This window comes from Cannabis sativa, unplaced genomic scaffold (genome assembly GCF_029168945.1).
Source record: "Cannabis sativa cultivar Pink pepper isolate KNU-18-1 unplaced genomic scaffold, ASM2916894v1 Contig1, whole genome shotgun sequence".
NCBI lineage: Eukaryota > Viridiplantae > Streptophyta > Magnoliopsida > Rosales > Cannabaceae > Cannabis > Cannabis sativa.
The window spans coordinates 403,075-411,471 of NW_026870037.1; the positions used below are offsets into that span (position 1 = coordinate 403,075).

The following is an 8,397-nucleotide window of genomic DNA, read 5'->3' on the forward strand; positions in this document are numbered from 1 at the left end:
CTTAATTCTGACCTTCAGTGTCGTATTCCTTATATAGGGATGAGTAGTGTGCCTCCAATTGAGAGAAAAATCAAAATTAGGTCAAAACCACGACGTCCGTACCAAGTCGCGACTAGCCCTTAAGCTGGTCGCGACTACAGGCAAACCTCAAAAATCGAAGGTTCTGCCAAACCTCGAAGTTGCGACCAGGGTCGCGACCTGGCTCTCATGAAGTCGCGACTACTGTAGCTTCTGGAACCGAATTTTCCAACTTTTTTTTCAGTTTATCCTAGTTTTTCGCCATTTGACTGAATTTGAACTTTAACACTCCGGGACCCTAAAATAATGAAAATCAAGCGTAAAACTACTCCAAAAGACACCAATAGACGAGATAATGCTAACTTTAAATACCCGACACATAGGCTAATTATATGTAATATCCAGTACAAGTATATTATTTTTGGTATATTATTGTGTGTTTTGATATGTTATTGTTGCATTAAATAAAATATGAATATTATTGGTATTTGCTAAGTACAATTATATAGTTAATTAGATTAAGTATTTATTTAATATTAATTATATTAGAGAATAAGTTATTAGTAAATAGTTGTATGATTAAGTGATAAGATTTGTTATACATGTAATAAGAATATAGATAAAAATTAGTATACTATTTTATACGTATAGGTTTATTAAATAAATAAGACTAGTGGTATTTATAATAGGAATATATATATTTTGTATAAGCTTGATAATAAAATATATATATATATATTTGTAAAGGTTATAGTAATAGATGAATAGAGAGAGGGACACGTGAGAGTGAGAGAAGAATGGGGAAGTTAGTTTAAGATATTTGACTTAGTTGAATTTAAATTTAAATTATGAGGAATTTTATATTAGTAATTAATCAATATTTTATTCCTTAAAAAAAAAAAAGGTATAGCTGAGTTTAAATTTTAAATTCCTAGATTTTATCTAATCAGTTGAATATATACGATATGGTTTTACCATTCAATGAAACGATGAACACAAATTTCATTCTCTACTTCTTTCTCTCCACTTAGATAATTCCTAAATCTCTCATAGCCTCTATCACACCAAATTACAGCATAGCATAAATTGAAGCCTCTATCACAATATTCAATTTCTAAGGTAAAAACTTTTACTGTCTCTTAATGTTGGGGTTGGATGTAGGTTTTTCGTAAGTATGTTTTATTTTCGTTTTCAGAGAAATAGGTTTTCATAAAACTACCATATCTCTCTCCTCGTATGTCTGTTTTCAGTGATCTAGGTACCGTTTTAAAGATAATTTAATGTTCTACATTTTTCATGAAGAAACTCTTTCCTAATTCTGATTATTTCGATGTCAAAAAATTCATGTTTTACACTGACTGTCGAATTATAGTTTTTTAAATTTCTTTTTGATATTGTCATAGTAAAAGTGTGATGTCTCTCTCGATATCTATTATTTTCAAGCGATTCTTATACTGTTAGATAGATAATTCAATAATCCATATTTTCTTTGAAGAAACCTTTCCCTAATTCGGAGTTCTTACCAGTCAAAAGTTAGTATCTTTACTCGGTTATGATATTTCGTTTTAAGTTTTAATTCAGAAAAAGTGTCTTCAGTAAAAATTCAATATCTCTCTCACTTTTAATCCATTTTAAAAGATCTTTATCTCGTTTTAAAGCTTAGAAAAATAGCTACATTTTTTATGAAGAAAGTATTGTCTAGATCGGGGTGTAACTATTTTTAAAACTTTTATTTTTGGGCTATATTCAGAAATCGGCATGATCCAGGATTTTAAAGAAACTGTTTTGAGAAAACATGCATAACTCCTAGGTTATAGCTCCGATTTTGATGATCTTTATACCGTTAGAAAGGTCTTTCAATTAACTAAAAACTTTGTGAACAGTAGGACTTCTAATTCAAACGTTTTATAAGTCAAATTCTAGGCTAAAGTTGCTGTACAGTAAGAGTAATAAATATATTGAGTTTATCGGTGGACTAAGGGTTTCATTAAATGTTATAGGGCCTAGAAGGTATCGTAGGAGTTAATTACAGCGGAGTTGAGGTAAGGAAAATAATTATACTTTATACTTGCTTTTATATGGCTTGAGTACCTAGTATGACTGCTTGAATAAATTGTATTGAAATTGTGAAATGTGATAGTTTCGGTGAAATATTAGTGTTTTGTCGATGGATTGTATATGGCTGTTTAATCATGTTACAGTAATTCGGAAGTGGTTGGAAACCACACATGTATGGTGATGTGGTAAGTGAGGCAGTGTACGTAAGGGTGCAATCTGGTTATTGGTACTGCGTTACGGTTAAGAACGTAAGACACTCCCGATTTGTATGGAAGCTGGAGTGTGATTGTGAGTCTGAGTGTGTGGTATTTCAGTATTTGTGTGGCTGCCTCTATTTATACTTATGATTAGGTTGTTGTATGTTTGATGTATATGTTTGTGCTATGATGTGTGAATGCTGGTACATAGTATTTTATTTTTCCTTACTGGGCTTTGCAGCTCACCCCTTATTTACCTCCTATGTGCAGATAAGTAAGCCTGTAAGCTTTCGGTGACAAGTTGAGTCTGGGCAGCATGGGGTGTATCTCGTGTGATCATGTAACTGCGTGTGGTCTTGGCCATCTTCCGCTGAAAGTTTTTTTTTTTTAATTTATTAAACTTATCGAGGATGTTGTCGTTTAAATTTTCTATTACTTTTCCCTAAGTGGTAATACTTTATTTTCAACTGGGTACCCATGTTTTGAAAATTGTTTTTTTTTAATAAAGGCAACATTAGTATCTTAACGCCAGTTTATTTATGGCATCTTATTTTATATAAGTAAGGGCGTTACATTATAACCTAACAACTACCTAAAAAAGGACATGCCGTTTTTCTGTGTCTTGCACCAGTAAAAACGGTAGGCTGTTTCTACAGAAATGGCCTGCCGTTTTTCACTGCAGAAAAACATAGGTACCCTAAAACGATCTAAATCTACCCCAAAACATACCACAAGCTCCAGAACACCTAATTGAGGATCAATAAACATATACCAACTGAAAATTTTATAATCAAGCTACTAAAATTAAAATCACCATTAAAGGGTCATTTTTGAGCTTAAAAGCTCCATACTAGCTTAAACACTACCATAGCCACAAAAACCAGCTTGAACCAACTTGAATAATCAAAAATCAATAAAAGGAAGTACTCTAAAACAAACTCGTACCGCACAGATAGAAAACCCTAGAAATCATATATGCTTGAAACCTTACTTTAACTAAGGAAAACAAAGGAAAAAGACTTGCGTTGATTAACACTTGTGAGTCCTACACAATCCTTGCTAAATCACCAAGAAAAGAAGAGACAAGAATCGGGTTTCTTCATTGGTTCTAAGGGAGGTCGAATGAGAGGCTTGGAGAAAGAGTATACTTGATTTTTTTTTTCTAATTTATCTTTCTTTAATTTCACTAACTAAGATAATTCAACAAATAACTAAAACTAATTAAAATAATGGCCAGCTGCCAACAATAGGAAAAGCCACATATACATGCCATGAAAATGACCAAAATGTCTCCACTAAAACTTTAGAAAGGAAAAATGGCTTACAGGTAAAATAGTCCAAAACTTTAATCCCGCCTACTCCTGACATTCTAAACGTCTATCTAGCTCATCCTGCTATTCTAAAAATACTAAACCATGATAAAGTGACTCTATAGGCCATACGCCGTATTCCACTGTTACCGGACATAAAAAATATGAAAACGTAAAATTCATATATAATATAAATAGCTTATCTAGAATTCAAATATATCTCCATATTTATGAAATAATAATTAAAAGTCTACTTTTAAAATTAGACCCTAATTATCTACTAATTCTCACAATAAAACTAAGCGGTCACTACATAATGTCAGCAAAACAACATCCTCAACTCATTGAATTACTTCTTCTCCTTATCAATAGTTGTTATCTGTGATTTTGGATAGATGATGCGTGGGCCCTTACAAAGGCCCATTACCTAGCCAAAGTGGACAAAGTACCCAACCCGTCTACCAAGAACAGACAAAATCAGACAGCTAGTCTAGTCCACGCATTGCTCCTTAGTGATGAATCCGGATGTGAGGTCTTGGATAATGATTTTACACTTAATATGATAACAACATGAATTTAAGGAGGATACCCTCAGAAGTCATCCGAGAATAGAATATGAAAGGGCGTTTGGGACCACTTGCCGTCTCGGAGGTTGCCTACATGGCACTCCTCTAACACGATCTACAAAAATTTAACGACTTGTCTCACCTATCAGACATTGGAAAGTAACACAAAGAAAAAGGAAATCACCTTTTTGGGCGGACACCCACTATTTTGACATCCTTTTCTCCCAACAACGCATCACGCCTCACCTGTCACTGTCAATAGTACGACCGTATACAAAAGGCAACTCAATTTAACTGAGGCCTCACCTACCCAATCCAATAGGTCAAATTATACAAATAAATAAATGTATTTTACCCCATAAGTGGATCTTGTTGCATAAATCACTTTAATGGACCCGAATCCGTCTTACCCATCAAGAATATGTGCATATAAATATGGCATTATTGCTCAATACAAAGGGTTTGATTCTCTTGGTTCATGACTAAAAAATACATTATAAACTCTATAATCAAGAGATTAATAACAGTGACTCATGAACTAAGGCTGTAACGCCCTACTAGCTAAGGCACGTTACAGTGTTTAACTAATTTCTTGTGCCAACCTTCGCTAATTAAAAGGTTTTAACATAAATGTAGGTTAACAAAACTTTTGTAATAAATAAAACTATAATAAACATAAAATACTCTTACAAAATATTTATAATCCAGGATCCCAAAATCTATTTATAAAACATACATAATAGATACAAATAACCAAAAGCTATCGTCTAGCGATATAATCAAAATATCACGTCAGCAATGTCCCGAGATCGTAACTCTCTAAGCTTAAACGACTGGATATGTACAATCTTCATCAAGCTCATGTCTAGTATCAAAATGAATTAAATAAAATCTTTGTAATTATAGTAGAAATTACAGAATAAAGATTATAATTTCCACTAAAAATATATTATTTAAGCGGTCACTTTTTAATTTAATAAATAATAAGTATTAAATTATATTTCTCAATAAAAAATACTAAATCCATCACGATTATATTTTCATCAATATATGTTTTTTCAAACATTAAAAGATAATCTCAATTGAAAAATAAGTATATAATCGTACTACATATATATGCAAATTGTATAATTTTAGATGCATACACTACATATATTACACATTTCATGGGGACATGGCCAAACCACCATCCTAAAGTACCTATGCCCCTACTTCTATACAACATAACAACACTAAATTTGCCCCGATGACTCGTACTTTTTATATCTTATTGAGAGACGGTGTCTCGAATATGGTACAACTTACGCCAATACCAGCTAGCATCAACTTTAACTTAATACCTCTAAAAGTCTTGTCCCTTCAAATAAATATTGTTGATGGTATGGCCACACCACCTCTTAAAGTACCTCCACCCTTGCTTCTATACAACATACCCACACTAAATTTGCCCCGATGACTCGTACTTTCTATATTTTATTGAGAGAAGGTATCTCTAATGCATCACAACTTACACTAATACCAACTTGCATCAACTTTAACTTAATAACTCTAGAAGTCTTGTCTTTTCAAATAAGTATTGTTGATCCACTTGATCCAAAGAGGGTCTTGTTTTTGACTAATAGCCTAAACATATTTGGCTATTATAACTTTGTTCTATTTTGCTCATTCACCATAGCCCAAACCCCCATAAGCTTTGGGTAAGCAAACTTTATCACACAAAGTAAGGTGCAACTTACTCCTCAAGCCGTCGTGTTCCCAAAGGAAACACACACAAATTTTATCCACCTATTTGACAATACTTTGAGGAAGCAAAAATAGACTTATCCAATAATTTTTAAGTCTTAACAAACCTGAGTTGATGGGTTGAGATTTACCTGCATAATAGAGGTGAAGACTTTCCCAAGTGTGAAGTCTTAGCTTGATCTATTTTTAGAATGATGCAACAATCATCTGCTTTCCACTTAGTTGGTCTCAAAGAAACCCCAAGGTAATTGAGAGGAAACAACCCCTTTTCAAAATGAAGAATCTGTAGTAAGCTTTGTTTTTCCCACTGAGAAACGCCTCTAAAGTAAACTTGGAATTTACTTTTATTTGCCAGTAGGCTAGTGTTGATGTAGAATCCTCAAATATATCCTTGATACATTGCACCGAGCCCTTTTGAGCTTTACAGAAGGTGATTAAATCATCCACAAAGCACAAAATTAATAATTTTCAAACTCTTGCACATTGGATGATACCTGAAGTTCTTGTCTCTTGCTCTGAATTGTAACAACTGGGCGAGATACTCCATAATAATGACAAATTAAAGGACAGATATAAGGTCACCTTGTCTTAACCCTTTTGCACCTTGAAGCCTTGTTGAAATCTTCCATTCATCATGCATCAAAGTATAAGAAGTACCTTTGAGACAAACCATAATCTACTGTATGAATCGAGTTGGGAATCGAAGACAGTTCAACAACCTTTCTAAAGAAAACCAATAAACTGTATCATATGCTTTGCTAAGATCGATCTTCATAACACATCTTGAAGAGAAATTTTTCCTATTGTAGTTCTTGATTAGGTCTTGGAAGATGAGAATGTTATGGGAAAGTGACACATTCTTAACAAAGACTCCTTGATTCTGATTAATAAGATTAGGCAGAACTTCTGCAAGCCTGCTGGCAATTTTCAAAGCTTGTTACATAGCTTAGCTGCAAGGGAAATGTTGGGACCATATCTATCTGTATCACTCGGACTGCACTATCAGTCTCCTAGATTTCTTTCCGTTTGACTCATCAGAACATAGCAAATTAGCATCCTTTTTTCTATTGCTAGTTTTGTGAAATCCTTTCGTGCTTATAATTTCAAGTTTGTAGCTAGTGATTCGTGTTGGTCTAAGTATGTTGGTGAATTCACTAATATAACACTGTTCCTAGTTGAATAATATTCGCCACGTACCCCTGTAACGTATATAATATAAATAATAATAAATACCAAGTTCTTTTTAGATCAATTGAGTAGTTGACTTATATAGAGATATATACAATGGCAAAACAAATTGAATAACACTATAAACGATTCTTGATTGATTATTCTAAATCATTGTTTTTACGAACAGAAAAAACTGCTAGGTAAAATTAAGGATGTTAATTGCACACATTTAATGTTTTTAGGTCTAGTATGTAATGGATCTGATTGAATCCATCAAATCAAGAAAAAAGAGTAAAGTTTTTATGTTATTTTATTCTATATAAAGTGTGGTTATATAACCGAATTCTTGGTTTATGAGAAATTATTGGGTGATTTTTTTTTTTTTAAAAAAAAAAATTTATTCAAAAATAATAATTTTTTTTAGCTGAGGTTAAATTCAAAAAATACCATTGACCATTGACCGACTCTAATGTTTTTATTCTGATTTACCCTCTAATATTTTTAAATAATTAATTATATATAAAAACGAAAAGAAATAATTAAATTCGAAGCTATCCTTCCATTCGTTCCTCGACTGAAGGGTTTTAAGATCTGGTTTATATACGAATGTTGTCTCTTTTTCGTTCCGCTACTAATAACTGAGGGGCTATCATCATTGCTTTCACTGCTGTGTGTCTGGTTTGGTTTGTCCATTGTTTTAGAGAGATTTGTTAGTGCATAGTAAGTGCTTGATAAAAGTAGTCAGAAAAATTAGTGGGAAAAAAGAAGGGAAATGCAAAGGTGGTCAAGGTTTAATATGCAATTCTCATGCATTATTATCTTAAATTAGGATTTTATGAGTGCTTCAAGAAAATATATTCGTCTCCATAGGCTATAAGTAAATAATTTGTCCTGGTAATGCTTAAACACACAAGTAGTACACATACAACATACACAAAATTCACTATCATTTTATTGGAAAAATATGTCCACTATTATTGTTTTTTGTTTTATTATAATTCTTCTTTTTAGTATGAAATTTCTTGAAAAGTATTCAAAAGATTGCCCTGATTTAAATATATTTATGATAACAGTTGTCCCCGACAACAGGGCCGGCCCTGAAATGTAGTGGGCTATAGGGTAAAAATTATTTTTTGGGCCCTCATTTAGAAAAAAAATGGTATTTTTCAAAATCAGCAAAAAAAATTGTGTAATTTTAAAAGGGCAAAATTTTTATTTTGGGCCCCTGGATTAGGTGGGCCCTAGGCACAAGCCTAGCCCGCCTATGCCCAGGGCCGGCCCTGCCCGACAACATCACATTTTGAGGCTTAATTGTCAATTTGTAGTAGAGGACCA

The 8,397-nt window shown here is 32.8% G+C and overlaps 1 long non-coding RNA gene across 1 annotated transcript; it reads left to right on the forward strand.

The window, feature by feature from the left end:
* Positions 1 to 301: 301 nt before the first annotated feature.
* Positions 302 to 3,316, forward strand: LOC133032935 (uncharacterized). Its single transcript, XR_009685472.1, has 3 exons — positions 302 to 1,137; positions 2,019 to 2,060; positions 2,544 to 3,316. It is a non-coding gene; the product is annotated as an uncharacterized LOC133032935 (long non-coding RNA).
* The last annotated feature ends 5,081 nt before the right edge of the window (positions 3,317 to 8,397 follow it).